This window comes from Microcaecilia unicolor, chromosome 10 (assembly GCF_901765095.1).
Source record: "Microcaecilia unicolor chromosome 10, aMicUni1.1, whole genome shotgun sequence".
NCBI classification, from domain to species: domain Eukaryota; kingdom Metazoa; phylum Chordata; class Amphibia; order Gymnophiona; family Siphonopidae; genus Microcaecilia; species Microcaecilia unicolor.
In genome coordinates this window covers 137,324,104-137,347,060 of record NC_044040.1, presented here as the reverse complement: position 1 = coordinate 137,347,060, position 22,957 = coordinate 137,324,104, and the positions used below count along the sequence as shown (strand labels likewise).

Genomic DNA, 22,957 nt, shown 5'->3' with positions numbered 1-22,957 from the left:
CTCTGAGTCTCATGAGAAAGTACATAAGTGTTGCCATACTGGGACAGATTAACTGTCCATCAAGCCCAGTATCCTGTTTCCAACAGGGGCCAATCCAGGTCACAAGTACCTAGCAAGATCCCAAAACAGTACAATACATTTTATGCTGCTTATTCTAGAAATAAGCAGTGGATTTTCCCCAAGCCATTTTAATAATGGTCTATGGGACGTTTCCTTTAGGAAGCCATCCAAACCGCTTTTTCTACATTATCTGGCAACAATTCCAGAGTATAATTATACGTTGAGTGCAGAATATTTTCTCCGATTTTGCTTTACATTTACTACTTTGTAGCTTTATCGCATGCCCCTTAGTCCTAGTATTTTTGGAAAGCGTAAATAGATGCTTCACGTCTACCTGTTCCACTCAACTCGTTATTTTATAGACCTCTATCATATCTCCCCTCAGTTGTTTTTTTTCCAAGCTGAAGAGCCCTAGCCGCTTAGCCTTTCCTCATAGGGAAGTTGTCCCATCCCTTTTATCATTTTGGCGCCCTTCTCTGTACCTTTTCTAATTCCACTATATCTTTTTTGAGATGCGGGTGACACGAATCGCACACAGTATTCGAGGTGCACTTGCACCATGGAGCAATACAAAGCAATTATAACATCCTCATATTTGTTTCCATTCCTTTCCTAATAATACCTAACATTCTATTTGCTTTCTTAGCTACACACTGAGCAGAAGGTTTCAATGTATCATCAGCAATGACACCTAGATCCCCTTTCCTTGTCGGTGACTCCTAATATAGAACCTTGCATCACGCAGCTATAGTTTAGGTTCCTTTTTTCCACATAAATCACTTTGCACTTGCTCACATTAAACGTCATCTGCTATTTGAATGCACAGTCTCCCAGTCTCGTAATTTTTCACATCCTCTTGCGATTTACAATTTTGAGTAACTTTGTGTCATCAGATTTAATTACCTCACTAGCTACTCCCATCTCTAGATCATTTATAAATATGTTAAAAAGCAGTGGGTCCCAGCACAGACCCCTGGGAACCCCACTATCTACCCTTCCCCATTGAGAATATGACCATTTAATCCTACTCTGTGTTTTCTATCTTTTAACCAGTTTTTAATCCACATAGAACACTACCTCCTATTCCATGACTCCAATTTCCTCTGAAGTTTTTCATGAGGTACTTTGTCAAATGCCTTTTGAAAATCCAGATATGCAATATTGATTGGCTCACCTTTATCCATGTTTGTTCAGTGGACCTTGACTGTTCCAGAATTTAAAAGGCATGGGATAAGCATGTGGGATCGCTTAGGAACAGGAAGAATTAGGGGTTACAGAGGATGGGAAGTTTGGAAAGTGCACAGTTTAAACTTACAAAGTAAGTTCTGCGTGTGAAAGATTAGGCTAATTGGTATAGCAACAAGCTAAGACCAGGGGAGACAGGTTCAAATCCCACTGCCAGCACCTTTTGATCTTGGGCAAGTCATTTAACCCTTCATAGGATGAGGTACAAGCCTAGATTGTGAGCCTGTAAGGACAGAAAAATACCTACTGTACCTGAGTATATACTGCTTTCATAGCTTTCATGCTTTCAGATGGTATATAAAAATTTAATAAATAACAATAGAACTACATGGCACAGATAGAAAAAGGAACAACTGCAGCAGATCTTGAGACAAGGTAGCAGGAGAATGTGTATTGTAAAAGAGTCAGGGGCCACACTCCCTCCCCCTTTACTAAGCCACACAGCAATGCCAACACAGCGCAATGGGCAGTGTCGGCATTAGTGCACGGCAGCCAATTACGCAGCTTAGTAAACAGGAGGATTAGGGTCAGTGGGGGCTTCCACTGGCCCCAAGGCCTTGCAGTGAAAAGACCACAACCCTAAATGTTAACGTGAACTGGCATTTTTTTTACGTCCAGATGTTTTATCTGATATCTCAATGGTATTATGTAATGGATTAGTTAAAAGCAGAGTACAAACATTTGCTTGAAGAAATAGAACAGGGATAATCTGGCTCAGGATTATTAAATGATAGAGGATATGTATCATATAAAGATACATCAGCTCTGGCCCTTTTGTAGATATGGCTCATAGGTGTTAATCTCTGATAGTGTGTACAAGACCCTGTACTTATACCTGCCATTTTTGCCCAGTGACTTATTTGGGCTAAAAATACGTGTATTTAGTTTAAATCCAGTATATGATAAGTACATTACCCCCCAACATAAACACAATCCCAGGAACGCTTTGTCATGTATCAAAAGTAAGCACATACTTCGTTCTGTAACAGGTCACCTAAATTTTACCTTATGTACACTTAAACTTATAGAATACTAGCACTTACTGCACGCGTACATGTTAGCAAAGTATTCAGTGGTATTCTATAAAGAACATGCACAAATGCCTTGGGCATAAATGCGTTCACTGGGGAGGAAAATAGATGGGGCCACTATCACCGATCCTTTTCAACCTAATGATGACCCTATTAGCCAAGTCCTTATCCACCCAGGGCCTCAACCCATTCATCTACGCAGACAACGTTACTATATACATCCCTTTCAAACATGATTTGACTGAAATCTCCAACGAAATCACCTCGGCTTGCATACCAATGCATTCCAACCTAAAACTCAATACAGAAAAAACACACTGCCTTTTCCTCTCATCCCAATACAATACAAACATACCCACAAACTTAATCACCCCAGATTACGCCCTCCATATTTCAGATAACCTGAAAATCCTCGGTGTCACAATCGACAGGAACCTTATACTCGAGAGCCAAGTCAACTCTACAATCAAGAAAATGTTCCACTCTATGTGGAAACTTAAACACGTGAAACAATTCTTCCCGAAGGCAAAATTCCGCAACCTGATGCAATCAATGGTCCTAAGCCATGCCGACTACTGCAATGGAATTTATACAGGATGCAAAGAACAACTCATAAAGAAGCTACAGACCACTCAAAACACGGCAGCCAGGCTTATATTTGTAAAATCGCAATTCGAAAGCGCCAAACCCCTTCAAGAAAAACTACATTGGCTCCCAATCAAAGAACATATTACTTTCAAAATCTGCACCCTGGTCCACAAAATATCTATGGCGATGTCCCGGGATATATGATTGACCTCATAGACCTGCCAACCAGAAACTCAACCAGATCATCACGAACATACCTTAAATCTTCACCACCTTAGCTGCAAAGGACTCAAGTACAATCAGTTTATGGATCCAACTTCTCCTATATAAGCACGCAACTCTGGAATGCAGTACCAAAAACTGTAAAAACAATGTACGACCACCTGAATTTCGGAAATCACTAAAGACCAACCTGTTGAAAAGGCATACCCTACTGACCAACTTAAACGCCTGAACCCAGCAACCACAAAGAAACCAAAACTTGTAATGAACACTATACAACTCCTCTTCTCTACGATTCCCTAATATGTCTGTAACACATTTATCTCATTGACAATATCATCACTCTGTATTGGTTTCTTCACCGAGGTGGCTAACGTCTCACGGTACTATGTAAGCCACATTGAGCCTGCAAATAGGTGGGAAAATGTGAGGTACAACTGTAATAAATAAAATACTGTAAATGTATTTTATTTTATTAGGAGTTATTTACTGTCTTTTTGAAGACATTCATCCAAGGTGGTGTAGAACAAGATTAATCTGAACATAGGCAATAGACAATAACAACAGGAAAAATAGCACTACATGTTACAGCATAGTATGCTACTTACAATGTCAGCACAATACACAATAAGTATCTTATTAGACAGCATAGGGTATAAGCGGAGGTGGAACATATACACAGATCAGATAGAATAACAGGAATTAGGTAAAGAATAAGGAACTAACTTAAAGAAAGTTGCATATGGAGTCAGAAAGGTACTTGAAAATCTCGAACATCTGCTTTTTTCAGTTCCCTAGTTGTGGATTATATAATGCTTTTGTTTTTTGTTGTAATATTTTTCAGTTGTGAATATATTGCTTCTTTGTCTTGTATTAGTTATGGATAAGCAATTATAAAAAAAAAAAAGGTACATGAAATTGATCTCTGCTAGGGTAGGAGAGGATGAGCAAATCCTGCTACATACATAGTAGATGACGGCAGAAAAAGACCTGCACGGTCCATCTAGTCTGCCCAACAAGATAAACTCATATGTGCTACTTCTTGTGTATACCTTACCTTGATTTGTATCTGCCATTTTCAGGGCGCAGACCGTAGAAGTCTTGCCCAGAACTAGCCCCACCACCCAAACACCAGCCCCGCCTCCCAATCTCGGCTAAGCTTCTGAGGATCCATTCCTTTATGTTTATCCCACGCATGCTTGAATCCGCTACCATTTTCATCTCCACCACCTCCCGCGGGAGGGAATTCAAGTATCTACCACTCTCTCCGTGAAAAATACTTCGTGACATTTTTCTTGAGTCGGCCCCCCTTCAGTCTCAAAGGTACATGAAATTGATCTCTGCTAGGGTAGGAGTGGATGAGCAAATCCTACGCAGTAAGGGAAAGGGGATGAGATTTGATAAACTGCTTTTCTGAGGTTACAATCAAAGTGGTTCATATATTATAGTAGGCACTTGTTTTGTACCTGGTGCATTGGAGGGTTAAGTGACTTGCCCAGAGACACAAAGAGCTGCAATGGGAATCAAACCTAGTTCCCTAGATTCTCAACCCATTGCACTAACCATTAGGCTATTTAAACATTCTGGGCAAGGGCTCAGGGTCTCTCTAGAGGACCAGTGGAAACTTCTCTAAATGTCCTCATGGAATGGTCCCTAGTTAGACCAAGATGTTCCTTTATTGCTACCTTTGCAGTTAAATAATTTTTGGCCTGAGTCAGAGACATGCCCTGTAGGCAGCCAGTACCTCCCCTGTCAAACTTTGCCTAACATAACCACCGATTGCTCCTGTGTCCATCCCACAGATACAGCAATGTGTTCAAATATCACAAAAAAAAAATCTCCATCATCATCATATCCCCCATTTTCTCCGAGGACAAGGCAGGCTGCTTGTTCTCACGACTGGGTTGACGTCCACGGCAGCCCCCACCAACCGGAACAAAACTTTTGCGGGCGGTCCTGCACGCAGGGCACGCCCACCGCGCATGCACGGCCGTCTTCCCGCCCGTGCGCGACCGTTCCCGCTCAGTCTTTTCTTTTCCGCGCTGGAGAGAGCTGTGTTCGTCTCTCTCTCTCTGTCAGCCCCGGAAACCGGACCGCGCCTTTGACGCGAGTTTTTCTTCGTTGTTTTCTTCGTTGTTTTCTTTGATTGTTTTCTTTTGTTATATAAAAAAAAAGAAAACTTTGTTTTTCCCCTCGTACTTTTAGCGGGGGCGCCTCGTTGCGGCCTTGTGGCCGTGCGGTCGATTTATTTTTCGAGGTGTGATTTTTACCACCACCATCGACGACTTTGACTTCGCCGACGCGATTTTTCCGTCGATGGCCTCGAAGGTCCCGAGTGGATTTAAGAAGTGTGGTCGGTGCGGCTGGCATATCTCGCAAACCGACACTCAAACTTGGTGCCTCCAGTGCCTCGGGCCGGAGCACGATACTAAGACGTGCACTTTGTGTCTCGGTTTACGGAAACGGACACAGGTGGCGAGGCAAGTTCTTCGGGACCATCTTTTCGGAACTTGCGCCGGCCCCTCGACGTCGACGGCATCGGTGTCGACGGCCGGATCTTCGGTACCGGTACCGATGTCCAGGAAATCGGCACCGACCCCAGGAGCACAGGTCCCGTTGGCCCGCCGGTCTTCCGGAGAAGGCAGGGGTGAGCGGCCGCGTGGGCAATCGGCCCCAGTCACTCCCTCTACCCAGGGCCCTCGGGACCGAACCCTGTCGGACCCGATCCCCTCGAGGAGCGCCGATTACGGGCACCGGAAAAAAGGCAAAAAAGCACCGTCATCGGTCGCCCACGGCGCATGGTGCTACCGGCTCCAGAGATGACTCGACGCCGAGAAGCGGCAGCGCCGGAGAAGTGTTCCCCCTCGGTGGTAGAGGTATCGCTACGTCAGGGCACCAGCACTTCGGTGCCGTCTCCTGGACCCGAGCAGATTCCGGCACCTCTACCGGCCCCCTCGCCTTTCCCGACAGCGGGCCTTGACGAGTGCCTCCGAGCCATCCTTCCGGGGATCCTGATGCGCCAGACTGTGCCCCCCCCCTGGCGCCGTTGATGGAGGCGCCGGCGTGCTGTAGCCCGGTGCCGAGGCCTTCGACGCCGCTTGCGGTGCCGGTCTCGACTGCCACGCAGGTGGAGTCCCCGTCGACGTCGATGGAGGGAGCTTCATCCCCGCCGGCGCGGGAGTCCACTGCTCGACGACGCCACTGAGGACTCGGTGCCTCGAAGTCGAGCCGGGCCCAGTTGAGGTCTGAACTACAGGAGCTCATGTCCGACACCGAGGAAGAGGCCTCGTGGGGAGAGGAGGAGGACCCCAGATATTCTCCTCAGAGGAGTCTGTGGGCCTTCCCTCCGACCCCACTCCTTCACCGGAGAGAAGCTCTCGCCTCCTGAGAGCCTCTCCTTTGCCTCCTTCGTCAGGGATATGTCTATCTGCATTCCCTTTGCCGTGGTCTCTGTGGATGAGCCGAGGGCCGAGATGCTCGAGGTCCTCGTCTATCCATCACCACCTAGAGAGTCCTCCACAGTACCGTTGCACAATGTCCTCAGAGACATTGCTTCGGAACTGGTTGAGACCTTTATCTAACCCCACCATTCCCAAGAAAGTGGAGTCCCAATACAGGATCCACTCAGACCCAGAGTTAATGCGGCCTCAATTGCCTCATGATTCGGCGGTCGTGGACTCTGCTCTCAAGAGGGCACGGAGTTCGAGGGATACCGCCTCGGCGCCCCCGGGGCGGGAGTCTCGCACTCTGGACTCCTTTGGGAGGAAGGCCTACCAATCTTCTATGCTCGTGACCCGCATCCAGTCCTACCAGCTCTACACGAGCATACACATGCGGAATAATGTGAAGCAACTGGCAGACCTGGTCGACAAGCTCCCCCCGGAGCAGTCCAGGCCTTTTCAGGAGGTGGTCAGGCAGCTGAAGGCGTGCAGAAAGTTCCTGTCCAGGGGTATATATGACACCTGTGATGTGGCATCTCGTGCTGCGGCCCAAGGTATAGTGATGCGCAGGCTTTCATGGCTGCGTGCCTCTGACCTGGACAACCGCACCCAGCAGCGGCTGGCCGATGTCCCTTGCCAGGGGGATAATATTTTTGGTGAGAAGGTCGAGCAGTTGGTGGACCAACTACACCAGCGGGAAACCGCCCTCGACAAGCTCTCCCACCGGGCACCTTTTGCATCCACCTCAGCAGGTGGACGTTTTTCCCGGGCCAGGCAGGCTGCGCCCTACACCTACAACAAACGTAGGTACTCCCAGCCGGCCCGAAGGCCTCATCAGGCACAGGGACAGTCCCAGCGCGCTCGTTCCCGTCAACAGCGTGCGCCTAAGCAGCCCCCGGCGCCTCCACAGCAAAAACCGGGGACAGGTTTTTGACTGGATCCATGGGAACATAGCCGCCATCAAAGTGTCCATGCCGGACAATCTGCCAGTCGGGGGGAGGTTAAAACTTTTTCACCAAAGGTGGCCTCTAATAACCTCCGACCAGTGGGTTCTCCAAATAGTGCGGTGCGGATACGCCCTGAATTTGGCGTCTCCTCCACCAAATTGTCCTCCGGGAGCCCAATCCTTCAGCTCCCATCACAAGCAGGTACTTGCAGAGGAACTCTCCGCCCTTCTCAGCGCCAATGCGGTCGAGCCCGTGCCACCCGGGCAGGAAGGGCAGGGATTCTATTCCAGGTACTTCCTTGTGGAAAAGAAAACAGGGGGGATGCGCCCCATCCTAGACCTGAGAGGCCTGAACAAATACCTGGTCAAAGAGAAGTTCAGGATGCTTTCCTTGTGCACCCTTCTACCAATGATTCAGAAAAACGATTGGCTATGTTCTCTGGATTTGAAGGACGCATACACTCACATCCCGATACTGCCAGCTCACAGACAGTATCTCAGATTCCGCCTGGGGACACGGCACTTTCAGTATTGTGTGCTGCCCTTTGGGCTCGCCTCTGCCCCACGGGTGTTCACGAAGTGCCTCGTGGTGGTTGCGGCGTATCTACGCAAGCTGGGAGTGCACGTGTTCCCATATCTCGACGATTGGCTGGTCAAGAACACCTCAGAGGCAGGAGCTCTCCGGTCCATGCAGTGCACTATTCACCTCCTGGAGCTGCTGGGGTTTGTGATAAATTACCCAAAGTCCCATCTCCAGCCAGTCCAATCTCTGGAATTCATAGGAGCTCTGCTGAATTCACAGACGGCTCAGGCCTTTCTTCCCAAAGCGAGGGCCCACAACCTCATGTCCCTCGCTTCCCAGACCAGAGCGTCTCAGCAGGTCACAGCTCGGCAGATGTTGAGACTCCTAGGTCATATGGCCTCTACAGTTCATGTGACTCCCATGGCTCGTCTTCACATGAGATCTGCTCAATGGACCCTAGCTTCCCAGTGGTGCCAGGCCACCGGGAATCTAGAAGATGTCATCCGCCTGTCCCTCAGTTGCCGCAATTCGCTGCACTGGTGGACACTTCGGACCGATTTGACCCTGGGATGTCCATTCCAAATTACGCAGCCCACGAAAGTGCTGACGACGGATGCATCTCGTCTGGGGTGGGGAGCTCATGTCGATGGGCTTCACACCCAGGGACTGTGATCCCTCCAGGAACAAGATCTTCAGATCAACCTCCTGGAGCTCCAAGCGGTCTGGAACGCACTGAAGGCCTTCAGAGATCGGCTGTCCTATCAAGTTATCCAAATTCGGACAGACAATCAGGTTGCAATGTATTACATCAACAAGCAGGGGGGCACCGGATCTCACCCCCTGTGTCAGGAAGCCGTCGGGATGTGGCGTTGGGCCTGCCAGTTCGGCATGCTTCTTCAAGCCACATACCTGGCAGGTGTAAACAACAGTCTGGCCGACAGACTGAGCAGAGTCATGCAACCGCACGAGTGGTCGCTCCATTCCAGAGTGGTACGCAAGATCTTCCGAGAGTGGGGCACTCCCTCGGTGGACCTTTTCGCCTCTCAGACCAACCACAAGCTGCCTCTGTTCTGTTCCAGACTAGAGGCACACGGCAGACTAGCGTCGGATGCCTTCCTCCTCCATTGGGGGACCGGCCTCCTGAATGCTTATCCTCCCATACCTTTGGTGGGGAAGACCTTACTGAAGCTCAAACAAGACCACGGTACCATGATTCTGATAGCGCCTTTTTGGCCCCGCCAGATCTGGTTCCCTCTTCTTCTGGAGTTGTCCTCCGAAGAACAGTGGAGATTGAAGTGTTTTCCGACTCTCATTTCGTAGAACGACGGAGCGCTTCTGCACCCCAACCTTCAGTCTCTGGCTCTCACGGCCTGGATGTTGAGGGCGTAGACTTTGCTTCGTTCGGTCTGTCTGAGGGTGTCTCCCGTGTCTTGCTTGCCTCTAGGAAGGATTCCACTAAAAAGAGTTACTTTTTCAAGTGGAGGAGGTTTGTCGTTTGGTGTGAGAGCAAGGCCCTAGAACCTCGTTCTTGTCCTGCACAGAACCTGCTTGAATACCTTCTGCACTTATCAGAGTCTGGCCTCAAGACCAACTCAGTAAGGAATCACCTTAGTGCGATTAGTGCTTACCATCATCGTGTAGAGGGTAAAGCCATATCTGGAGAGCCTTTAGTCGTTCGATTCATGAGAGGCTTGCTTTTGTCAAAGCCCCCTGTCAAGCCTCCTGCAGTGTCATGGGATCTCAACGTTGTCCTCACCCAGCTGATGAAACCTCCTTTTGAGCCACTGAATTCATGCCATCTGAAGCACTTGACCTGGAAGGTCATTTTCTTGGTGGCAGTTACTTCAGCTCGTAGAGTCAGTGAGCTTCAAGACCTGGTAGCTCATGCTCCGTATACTAAATTTCATCATAACAGAGTAGTGCTCTGCACTCACCCTAAGTTCCTGCCAAAGGTGATGTCGGAGTTCCATCTTAACCAGTCAATTGTCTTGCCAACATTCTTTCCCAGACCGCATACCCACCCTGCTGAACGTCAGTTGCACACATTGGGCTGCAAGCGAGCTTTGGCCTTCTATCTGGAGCGGACACAGCCCCACAGACAGTCCGCCCAATTGTTTATTTCTTTCGACCCCAATAGGAAAGGGGTCGCTGTCGGGAAACGCACAATCTCCAATTGGCTAGCAGATTGCATTTCCTTCACTTACGCCCAGGCTGGGCTGACTCTTGAGGGTCATGTCACGGCTCATAGTGTCAGAGCCATGGCAGCGTCGGTGGCCCACTTGAAGTCAGCCACTATTGAAGAGATTTGCAAAGCTGCGACGTGGTCATCTATCCACACATTCACATCTCATTACTGCCTCCAGCAGGATACCCGACGCGACAGTCGGTTCGGGCAGTCGGTGCTGCAGAATCTGTTTGGGGTTTAAATCCAACTCCACCCTCCAGGACCCGAATTTATTCTGGTCAGGCTGCACTCTGTTAGTTGTTCTTCGTAGGTCAATTTCTGTTATACCCTCGCCGTTGCGAGGTTCAATTGACCTGGGTTCTTGTTTTGAGTGAGCCTGAGAGCTAGGGATACCCCAGTCATGAGAACAAGCAGCCTGCTTGTCCTCGGAGAAAGCGAATGATACATACCTGTAGCAGGTGTTCTCCGAGGACAGCAGGCTGATTGTTCTCACCTACCCTCCCTCCTCCCCTTTGGAGTTGTGTTTTTTTCCTCATTCCTTGCTTATCATTCAACTGAGCGGGAACGGTCGCGCACGGGCGGGAAGATGGCCGCGCATGCGCGGTGGGCGTGCCCTGCGTGCGGGACCATCCGCAAAAGTTTTTGTTCCGGTTGGTGGGGGCTGCCATGGACGTCAGCCCAGTCGTGAGAACAATCAGCCTGCTGTCCTCGGAGAACACCTGCTACAGGTATGTATCATTCGCTTTACCTAATGAGAAGTGTCTAAAACCTTGCATTCCTAGCACTGGGGAGCTGGCGCCAGGGCCCATAGTTGGGGAACTACTCCACATTAATCCTTGTTTTAGTAATTTTTCTGTAGCTTTCATTTGTCTTCACTGTAAATCCAAAAGAGAATGTTCCTGCACTTACCTGACTTCCAAAAGCAACCTGCAGTGTTCTCTGGATTCCCTTTTGCTCGGCTTCAGGTTCAAGTTCATTTTTATTTGATATACTGCCTATATCACAAGAGAAGCTAAGTAGTTTACAAATGTTAAATTGGGATGTGGGGAGAGAGACAGAAAAATAAATAACAAAATAAAAAGCTTTATTATACTCATGGAAAGAAGGGAAAGGCAAGAAAGTAGCATCTTCTTGAACCGGGTGGCCAACCATTGAAAAATCTTTGGACTCCATTCTTCCCAAAACTGCCTGTAAAGAAACAGAACAAAAAGGTGGTTTCCTTGGCTTCTCCTCTTTACTAGCCCTTAGTTCAGGGCTCAACAAAGTTTCTTTGGATCTAGGAGCTAACATGGAATGACTGAAAATTTTATTTATGCATTTTTATAAATTGCACATTCATGATGTTTCTCAAGGTGATGTGTAGCAAGTTATTACAGTAGCAAGAAGGTGTAGAGAAGAGGCTACTGCTGTCCCAATCACCTACCCACGTATACTGTATCTGGCAATGAAGAGAAGCTTTAAGTTGCAATTGCTGGGTCAATGAGGGAAAGGCTAAAACTTCAGCTGCTAAGGGAAGGTGGAAGGAGTGCTAGTGCATGGCTTCTGACCTCACAATGTTGGCTGCAATGACTGGCTTAGCAATGCTGGAAAGATTTATTAAAATAAGGAGAAAGTGTTTCTGGGAATTTATGGTCAAAGTTCATGGTACCAGAATTCCAGCACTGGTTCTGACTGAGCTGAAAGAAGGAATTACCAGACAACAAAAAATTACAGCAAATCAATGGAAAAATTTGGTAAGGGACAAATGTATTTCAGCAAATATATTTCATAGAGTACTGGATTACACATTTATAAGGATTATTCATTATTTTCCATATAAATTGTATAAAATAAGCCTTCCTATATATGGAATATAATAGAGGCACAAACATATATAAGACTTCTAGCCATATATTTTAGGAATAGTCTTGACTAATGACATCTAGAGAAAATTTGTATTAGCTGTAACGTACTTGGAGCATTTGGTTGAACAGGTGAGACATAAAACTGTATTGAAGAAATTATTTAAAGAACAGTCCTCGAATATGAGTAGTTTCTCGTTATGACGTTATCAAGATGGTCTAGCATACAACTTTATTGAAATCCCTATATATTGCTCTAAAACTGACAAATCAGTGTACCCAGGTAAATTGAAAATCTGCCATCTGATGAATGACCTTGCCTGCCACGGCCGCTCCACGGTAGTGGTCCAAGGGCTCACAAACCCAGTGCTGACAGAATGCAAAGACCATGAGTCCGGCGAGATCATCCGTCCAGCGGGGCTTGCTGCCCATGACCTTGTTCCTTAGGGACAATCCAGACATAGTTCTTAATTTGTGGTCGGATCCCTATATCAACCCAATTTTTTCTGTGAATCGTTTTTTGACCCTCCGCGATTACCGGAAGAAACTTTTGTCTGACCCAACCCTGAGAGATACTTTGCAAGCGGCAGCTGAGAGAAAGCGTCTCCAGGGTCATAGGGTCCGCCTTAGCCCAGTTTCAGATATCGATCCTTCGACTAAGCTTTATGAATACCGCTCCGGACTTCTTGAGGAGCGGAGGCTGAAAGAATATGCTGTGGAAGGCCCACGCTCAGGGCTCCCCAGCAGTTGGTACAGAGCAATCTGGGTTCCTGTCGCAATTCAGCTCCTGTTCGGGATGTCGTCCAGCCAAGCTCCTAAGCTGGTCCGAGGGGTACTTCAAACCAAGCCTCTGACTCCAGTTCAAGTAGCGCTGCCACCTAAGCACCTGAGTCCAGTCCGGGGGAGTGCTTCATACTGAGCCTCCGATTCCAGTTCAAGCAGCGTTCCCAATCAAGCCTCTGAGTCCCGTCCGAGGGACGCTTTCAATTGAGCCTATGATTCCTGTTCGAGTGGCGCTCCGGGTCAAGCCTCCGGATCTTGTCCAAGTGACCCGTCCGGTCAAGCTCCTGAGACCAGTTTGAGTGGTGCTTCAGACCGAGCCTCTGATCCCTGTCCGAGGGTTTTTTTTCTGCCAAGCCTCAGTAATGTCCAGTTTGAGGGGTGCTGCCAGTCAAGCTTCTGAGTCCAGTTTGAGGGGCGCTGCCAGTCAAGCTTCTGATTCCAGTCCGGGTCTCAGTCCCGATTCAGCTCCGGTTCAGAGTTCCTGTTTCAGTCCAGACTCTGATTCCAGTCCGAGTCCCAGCCCCGGTTCAAGTCCTGATTCCAGTCCGGGTCCCAATCCCGGGACTGCTCCTGATAACCAGGCTGAGCATCCAGCCTATAAAGGTTTCTTCAGTTTCTGCCCTTAATGATGAGATGACGCTCCAAGAGTACCGTGATAGACTTTGTTCTGATCCAGCCTTGGAAAATACCCACGAATGTAGCTGAGAGAAGGCGAGTTCAGCGGCTTGGGGTCCAGAGAAACCCAGTTTCTGCAATTGATCCTGCTATCACGCTCTGTGAGTACCGCCGCAGTCTTCTCTTGGAGCCTGCCCTGCGGACTACTCCTGAAGCCAACGCCGAAAGGAGACGGCTTAGAAGGTCGTTCCAGTCCAACCAGAAGAGCATCAGTTCCAGCTAAGCTGTTGCATCTATTCTGAGTTCCAGTTCCATCCCCGCAGCTGAGCCTGCTCCGAGTTCCAGTTCCAGCCCAAATGCTGAGTCTGTTCCAAGCTCCAGTTCTAGCTCAGACGCTGAGTTTACTCCAAGTTCCAGTTCCAGTCGAGGTGCTGAGTTTACTCCGAGTTCCAGCTCCAGCCGAGATACAGAGTCCGAGCTGAGTTCCAGTTCCAGCCAAGATGCTGAGTTCACTCCGAGTTTGAGTTCCAGCCCAGATTATGCTGAGTCCACTCCGAGTTCGAGTTCCAGCCAAGATGATGTTGAGTCCACTCCGAGTTCCAGTGCCAGCCAGGATGCTGAGGCCGCACTGGGTTCCAGGTCTAGTCAAGCTCCTGATCCCGGTCCAGTTCCTGGTTCCAGTTACAGTCAAGCTTTTGATTCCCGTTTGGGTCCCAATCCCAGCCGAGCTTTGGATGCTAGCCCTGTTTCTGCTACTAGGTTGATATGCCAGGAGGCCCATGAAGTTGTGGATCCCCTCAGAAAAGAGCTCCGGTTGAGTAGGACTGCTCTTGCTGCATCCAAGATTCTGATTTGTCCAGCGGTGGTTCGAAAGAGCCTCCGGTTTACAAGACCCGCTCCTGGCTGCAAGTGCTGGACTTCCTTGTTGCTTCCAGTCCAGTGATCCATGTTTGGGTTCTGAAACCTATCAGGAGGTTTCACCACAGTTACCCCTGGACACCTGAACCCCCCCCCCCCCCCCCCATGGAGACCGGAAGTGGGGTCTTGGGGGGGAGGTACTGTCACGTCTGTGGCCGTGACCACCCTCAGACTTACCTTATTTCTGGGGCTCAGCTTCTAAGCTGGCTTCTGCCTATCCTTTCTGGAGTAGTTTTCCTTCTGTGTGCTTGCTGCTTCCAGCATGGCTCTAATTACTCCACTCTACTGCACCTGGGGGTGCTGCCTGAGTTAGCTCTACCTCTGTCTCCAGCCTGGCTCTGTTTGCTCCTCTGTGCTGCACCTAGGTATTCTAAGTCTCTCTCTGTTCTGTCTGCGCTCTGCCTGCTCCTTGGTTTGTGCTCCTCTCACTCGCTGGTTGCCAGAGCCAGTGGCTGCCATAGTTTGTCTTGCTGTTCCTACCCGTTCCAGACTTTAGCCAAGTCTGGTCCGGTTCTTCCAGGCTGCCGGACTTGTCTCTCTTGTTTGTGCCTGGACAGCCTCCGTAGTTGCTTACTGATGGCTGCAGCTGCTCCTCAGGTGTTGAAGGGCTTTATTAATCACTTAGAGACTGCAGCCTTTGCCTTTGCATCGTCTAAGGTCCCTGGTTTGTTAGAGTGCTCTGTGCACTGCTACCTTGTCCAATTCAGTGTGAGTTTCTAGCTTGTTACTAGTAGCTTGGGCATAGCTTTTCTTGTTGGCTTGTGTACAGCTTTACTAGTTCTCCTGTGTGTTGTGTTGTGTGAGTTCCTAGCGTATGACTAGTTAGCTTGGGCATAGCTTTCTTGTTAGCTTGTGTACAGCTTTACTAGTTTTCTTGTGTTTAGGTTTCTGGTTTTCCCGCGTGTGTTTTCCTTTGCTTCTGGAGCTTCAGCCCTAGTCCTGTCCACTGCCAGTACTCCATGCTACTGGAGCACCAGCCATAGTCTTGCTGCCTGCTGCCTGACCCGACTACTGCCTGAACCCCGATACTTGCTGCCTGCTGCCTGACCCGACTACTGCTTGAACCCGAATATTCTTTGCCTGTGGACAGACCTGACTATTGCCGGAACCCGGACATTCCCTGCCTGTCTGCCTTGTTTTCGCCTAGGTGCCTGGGGGCACTTCTGTATCCTGATTCCTGTTGTTCCTGCTTGCTAGTTCCAGTTCCGGTTTTCCTGTAAGCCCTGCCGGCTGCCCGAACCTGAGGGCTCAACCCTCGGGGAATGGTGGCTAAGCGTAGGTGAAGCCTAGGTCCAGTGTGTTCTTGTCCAGCGGCTTCCGGTCCCTTGTGTTCCAGTCCAGCGGGCTCCACTCCAGTGTGTACCAGTCCAGTGGGTTCCAGTCCAGTGCGTTCCAGTCCTGTGTATTCCAGTGCAGAACTCCAGTCCGGAGTTCCAGTCCAGCCTTGCCTCGTCTCTGATTTGAAGGTGACCTTGCCTGCCACGGCCACTCCACGGTAGTGGTCCAAGGGCTCACAAACCCAGTGCTTCCAGGGAAGAAGCCTGACATTATCCCAGAAATAAGCAGTGGATTTTCCCCAAGTCCATTCTAATAATGGTCTATGGACTTTTCCTTTAGAAAGCCGGCCAAACATTTTTTAAACCCCGCTAAGCTAACCACCTTTACTACATTCTCTGGCAACGAATTCCAGAGGTAATTACACGTGAGTGAAGAAATGTTTTCTCGGATTCGTTTTAAATGTACTACTTTGAAGCTTCATTGCATTCCCCCTAGTCCTAGTATTTTGGAAAGAGTAAACACGCTTCACGTCTACCCTTTCCACTCCAATCATTATTATATATTATATAGACCTCTATCATATTTCCCCTCAGCCGTCTTTTCTCCAAGCTGAAGAGCCCTAGCCGCTTTAGCCTTTCCTCATAAGGGAAGTTGTCCCATCCCCTTTATCATTTTTGTCGCCCTTCTCTGCACCTTTTCTAATTCCACTATATCTTTTTTGAGATGCGGTGACCAGAATTGAACACAATATTCGAGGTGCAGTCACACCATGGAGCGATACAAGGACTTTATAACTCCTCATTTTTGTTTTCCATTCCTTTCCTAATAATTCCTAACATTCTATTTGCTTTCTTAGCCACCTCAGCACACTAGACAGAAGGTTTCAACATATCATCAATGATAACACCTAGATCCTTTCTTGGTTGGTGACTCCTAACATGGAACCTTGCATTATGTAGCTGGGAAGGCTCAGAGCCCTAGGGACGAGCTCCTACGGAGCGAAAGATGGAGCCCAGTGAAGTGTCGGAAGGCCCCGAATAGGCGAGCCGAGGGCCACGCTAATCCAACCGTTGTTGAGGTGAGATAGCCCGATCTTCCGCCCGCCAGGCGGGAGACCAGACGGTGAACACCCAGACTGGCCCAGAACGCGCCAAAGAAAGTTGACCAGGGCTGGGCAGGAGTGACGCGAGACACTCCCACCTGGGAGGTTCCAAACCCCGAGGACACGCTCCGGCGGAGCGAAAGCCGAGCCCCGATGAGGCGCCGGACGGCTCCCGAACAGATGAGTTGAGGGCTGCGTGATCCGGCGCTGGATGTGAGCCAGCCCTCCCAACCACCAAGCAGGGAACCAGATCATGGAAGTCGCTCCGGCCTGGTCCAGGACGCGCTGGGGGAAGCTGACTAGGGCTGGGCAGGAGGGGCGCTCCCGATCGAGCAGGATGTGCCCATCACAGCTCCAGACTGCCATGGCAAACGCTCCCACCTACGCAGCATCCGTTGGAGTCAGCAGGCAGCCCGCCTCTGCTCCAGAGCGTAGACCCACCTGGACAAGCCTAGAGCTGGCCATACACCGGCCCAACCTTCCTGCTCAACAAGTATCTCTCCAGATTTCTACCTCCAACCAAGGACACAGCACCGATCCAACCATCAACACAGCTCTTAAAGCTACAGAGTCACTATATCCTGGAGCAGCACACCTGAACATCTAACGGTCTCTCCCCAGACTCCTAAATTCAGCCACCAACACAACTCCAAGATTTGCGGAGTCTCTGCGCCCTAGGGCAGCACATCTGAGTATCTAACCGTGAGTAAACAATCTATACATAACCATTAAATGTAACATCAGATCCACCATAGACACCAACAACTCAATAGACAAGCCGAAGATACACAAAACACAGTAGACCAGAACACAAGACTCCGTCACAAAGAACAAAAGCACCCCATCAAACACGACCTACTAATAGCCCAAGCGAATTGATACCATAATGAACACCGCCAAACTGCTCTTATCAATCTACTCCTTATCCTTGATCTACCTAACATTAACCATCCCATTCGCAGAAATCAACAATATACCCATAATATACAGTCACCGAATACTGAACAGACACACCACACCAAACCAACAATAACCAAAACAAAGGAAGAACACCAACATGTGTACAACCTCAACAAAAGGAAAAGAAAGTTTATAAAAAATCCACACAAACTAAGAAACGACAACTAACAAAAGTCCATATAACACCAAACGCAGAAGACTCATACCAAAAAATTCAAGTAGGGTATGTCAATGCCAGATCCGTAGTAAACAAAACAACAATAATAACAGATTGGATCACGTCAGCGAAACTTGATCTACTCTTCACTGAAACTTGGATCCATGATCAGGAAGACCCTATTATCTTAAACCTATGTCCTCCAGGATATAAAATCACTCGCTGGACCAGAAAAGAAAAGAGAGGAGGAGGCATAGCTCTTATAGACCGATCTAACCTCACTATTGAAACCACTGCCGAATCTATAACAACCCACCTCGAGATAGCCTCAATCAGAATCCACCATAAAACCCTGCTCGACCACCTAAATTATGTCCTGTTTTACAGACCACCATGCAACTGGAATGAAAACCAAGCAGACTTCATGGACTTCGTTTCTAACACATGTGTATCCAACTCCAATATACTAGTTTTAGGAGACATTAATCTTCACCTAGAAGACCCAAACTCTACCAACGCACGAGAATGTAAGGACTTCCTTCATTTATGCGATCTTACATGGCCATACATGCAAACAACCCATGCAAAGGATTATACACTCGACCTCATATCACACAAACTGTCCACTGATCAGAACATAGCCATAACACAAACTAGATGGACAGAAACACCATGGACCGACCATTGCAAACTAAACCTATCCCTAAAATGGTGGAAAAGGGGTTCTCTCCACACACGAGAACACACAACCTACACCACGAGAGGCCAGATACACTCGGATACTTTCTGGCAACAGATATACAATAACGATTGGACAGCACAAACAGACTCCATATACTACCTCTCAGAATGGAACAAAAGATGCAGACACATACTAGACGAAATAGCACCCTTGCAAACAAGAACTTCACGCAGGCACAACTCGATACCGTGGTTCAATGAAGAATTGAAAAAATTAAAAACACAATCAAGGAAACTGGAACGCGCATGGAAAAAAATGAAAAACGAACACACACTCAACCATAGGCACCCGGTATAAGAGGCTTGGGGAGGCTAAGCCTCCCCTGTTGCAGCGGGATGGATCAGCTGTTTCTCCCAGGAGTCCCGCTGCTCTGGGGGGTTTAAATTGTTGATTTACCTCCATCCTCGCAGCTGCAGTGAAAGCCCGTCTCTAGCCTTGTGTAACCAGTTGTAGAAATTGGTTTATGGTTTAATTTGTTTACTTTACTGCTGGGAGAGCAGGGGGGTTAGCTGGAGGTGTCCTGGGTTGCCAGGGAGATATTTAACGAGGATGACTTCCTGCATGAGCAGTTCATACCAAAGAGACTTGCACTGACACCTGAGATTTTAAAAGTTCTAAATATAAGTTTTAAAAGTATTTTCATTAAATCTAATTGCAGAATTTAGGTGCTAGGAGATGGGCTTGCTATGCTATGTACTCAAATTTGTTTAAATCATATGCAAGGGAGTCACATGGTGCAATGAGCTGAGCAGCTGTGTCTAGCTGGAGCTCCGAGAGCCCTCGCCCTGTTAAATCTGGAATCCGCTCCATTAACTTTAATTACTGAGGCTGTTAACCCTAATTAACTTCTATGGACAAATAAAACTCCAGCTGGGATGGCACTTAGAGCTGCAAAAAAGGAGAAAGATAAAAGCAAGTTCGTCACCCCAGAAGCCAAGATGGCGACGGAGCAGTCCTTCTCTGAGTTACAACTTGTGCAGCTAACAGAAGCAGTGGAAAAGGCTTGGAAACCTAAATGGGAAGCTTTCAACCAAAAATTGGATCTATTTCACACAAAATTAGAGGGACTAGAGACTAGAACAGAGGACCTTGAAACAAGAGTCTCAGCCCTAGAGGATGATTCACAGGGTTACAGCACAGACTTACTTGTGATCAAACAGCAATTGCAGGAGCAAGCAGAAAAATTAGAAGACTTAGAAAATCGCTCTCGGCAGAATAACATCCGAATAGTGGGCCTAGCAGAAAGTATACCTGAACGAAACTTGGTGTCATGGCTGACGGATTGGCTGACTAAGGAGCTGGCGCTTTCTGATTCCTTGGGACCTGTGGTGATAGAGAGGGCGCACAGAGTAGGCCGCAAATCAGACCTGCAAAATAGGCCGAGAGTGATAGTAGCAAAGCTGCTTAATTACTGACACAAAGTTGAAATTCTAAATGGATTCAAAATACGTCGAGCGGACTTAATCTATGAGGGATGGCAAGTTTTGATGTTTCAAGATTACTCTGTGGGAGTACAAGAGCAACGGAGAAAATTTCATCCCATATGCGCTAAGCTGGCGCAGAAACAAATAAGATTCACACTTCAGTACCCAGCACACTTGAGAATCCATATCCAAGGGCAGTGGTGAGTTTACAAATCAGTTGCAGACGCTAAAACAGTGCTGCAAGAACACAACATTATTGAAGGAGACTGATGTGTTTAGTAAGTGCTGTTGGGCATACGAGGTTTGCACAAGTAACTATAGTGAGTGGTGAACAAATCAGAGTCCAGGGCGAGAACTTTCTGCAAGCCTGGTGACTCTGTACATCGCCAGGCCTCGGCCTGGAGATGGTTGGGGGTCTGAATGTGTGTTTGGGGGATTGGGAGGGGATTTGGGTTTGTTTTTTGTTATTGGTTTGATATGGAAGATGAGGGTGGGATTTGGCATGCGGCAGGGTGTTAGGCTTACTCAATTTGCTTGGACGGGTTGGAAAGGGCAGGAGGGAGAACAGAGCTGGAATGGTAAAGATGCTATGTCAACATGTGCTGGCAAGAAGCCAGATACTATAAGAAGTCAACAAACACTAGTAAATGAGTTGCGTATAACATATGTCTGCTAGAAAAATTTCATGGAATGTGGGTGGCATTACCTCCCCGATAAAGAGATCTAAAATCTTAGCAGCACTGAAAAGGCATAAAGCGGATATTGCGTGTCTCCAGGAAACACTGATCTAGAACATGCTAAATTACAGAAATTATGGGTGAGTGAGGTGTATGCGGCCACATCCCAAGGGAGGAAAGGAGGGGTGGCAGTGTTGTTTCAGAAGGGACTCCCATACAAGGTAACCTTAATGGGTAAAGGGAGTAAAGGAGACTACATATTACTTAAAGTGTGGCTGCAAGGGATGGTTTTTTTTGTTGCTAGTACTATATGGTCCTAACAATTATGATCCAACTTTCTTTAAGTCCTTGGCTGGAACTTGTTTACAACACCATAATGCTAGATTGATAGTGACAGGAGATTTCAATGCGGTAATGGACCCCTGTCAGGATTGTTCCAACCCGAGGGAATTACAATATAGAGGGGCACGCTCCAAAGAGTTCCAAGCATTTAATAAGACGCTCAATTTGGTGGACCCCTGGCGGATCCTACACTATGGAGAAAGGGACTACACACACAGATCGAGGGCACATGGATCGTGCGCCAGGATAGATTATATATTATTAGACCGATCCATATTTCACCTAGTCAATACTGCCACTATAGGGCCAGAAGAAATCTCGGACCATGCTCTAATATGGGTGGAGTTGAATGTTACAGCTGGCAAAGGGGTGCGAATGGATGGAGATACCCGGCTTACTTACACTCAGACCCACATTTAAAGAGCCATATCCACAAGAGCTGGGCAGACTATGTACGCTTCAATGGGGAGCATGCCGTAAGCCAACCCGAACTGTTTGGGTCTGCATCTAATGCGGTATTAAGGGGCGCCATTATAGCTTACTGCAGCCTCAAGAATAAGAAGAGGGCAGCGGGGATACTACAGTTAGAGCGACAATTGAGTAGGGCTAAAAGAATCTACATACACCACCCATCTAAAGCTACCTTTGAAACCTTAAAATCCACACAGGTAGCACTGAATAGTTTGTTACATGAGAAAGAGACCAGGTCAGCCCTCTATTACAAATATAAACTACAGAGATTCGGTAATAAGACTGGTAGAATGCTGAGCAGTTTAATCAAGAATTGGGGGGGTCCCCGTACGGTTACAATGTTAAAAGACTTAAAAGGTAGGCCCACAACAGAGAAAGAGCAGATAGGTCAGGTATTTATAGAGTATTTTGCTACCCTATATATGGCAGAGGCACCCCCCCCCCCCCCCACCCCCAGAGCAGGCCATGCAAGAGTACCTACACCATGCGGGGCTCTCCAAAATCACAGCAGAAGAGTTAGAGGCCTTGAATATGCCCTTAGGGCTGGGAGAACTACAACAGGTGATTAAGTCCCTAAAGCTGCGCTCAGCTCCAGGCCCTGATGGTTTCACAGGAGAATATTACAAAAGTCTACCTGGGGAAGCCCTGGCAGCTCTATTAGAATATTACAATGAGGTTATAGAAACGGGACAATTTCCAAGATATGCTAACACGGCTGTCATATTGTTAATACCTAAGCCGGGTAAACCCCATGACAGGGCTGAGTCTTATAGGCCAATCTCTCTCCTCAATGTAGACATTAAAATAATAGCTAAAATGTTGGCGGAGAGATTGGCCCAGTTCTTACCGCAGTTGATCAACGCAGAACAGGTAGGGTTTGTGAGAGGCAGGCATTCAGTACACAATGTCAGGAAACTCTTGCTGGCAATTGCAGCATGTAAACAAGATGGAGGGCCCTCCTTAGTAGTAAGTTTAGACGCGGAGAAGGCCTTTGACCGGGTCGGGTGGGAATTCTTGTTTCAGACCTTAGAAAGCATGGTATAGCGGGGTGGTTCCTGCGGGCTGTTTGTACTCTATATTGCCAGCCCACGGTGAGGGTTCTTGTAAATGGCACAAGAGAGTCAGAGTTCCAAATATGTCGTGGAACGAGACAGGGGTGTCCACTCTCCCTGCTACTTTTTGTTTTATCCTTGGAGCCACTGCTGAGGATCATTGCATCTACCCAGGACCTTGAGGGGGTCACCTTGGCAGGTCATGACATCAGGGCGTTGGCCTACGCAGATGATCTGCTGGTACTATTGAAAAACCCTACCCAGAGCTTAAGCAGGCTGCTGCAGATAATTGAACAATTTGGGAAATTTTCTGGCTTTAAATTAAATTTACACAAATCCATTGCACTTCCCATTT

General features: G+C 48.0%; 1 protein-coding gene across 1 annotated transcript in view; it reads left to right on the top strand.

Annotated features, from left to right (window-relative positions):
* Positions 1–22,957, top strand: part of PPP1R7 (protein phosphatase 1 regulatory subunit 7) — a 229,391-nt gene that overhangs the window by 128,974 nt on the left and 77,460 nt on the right.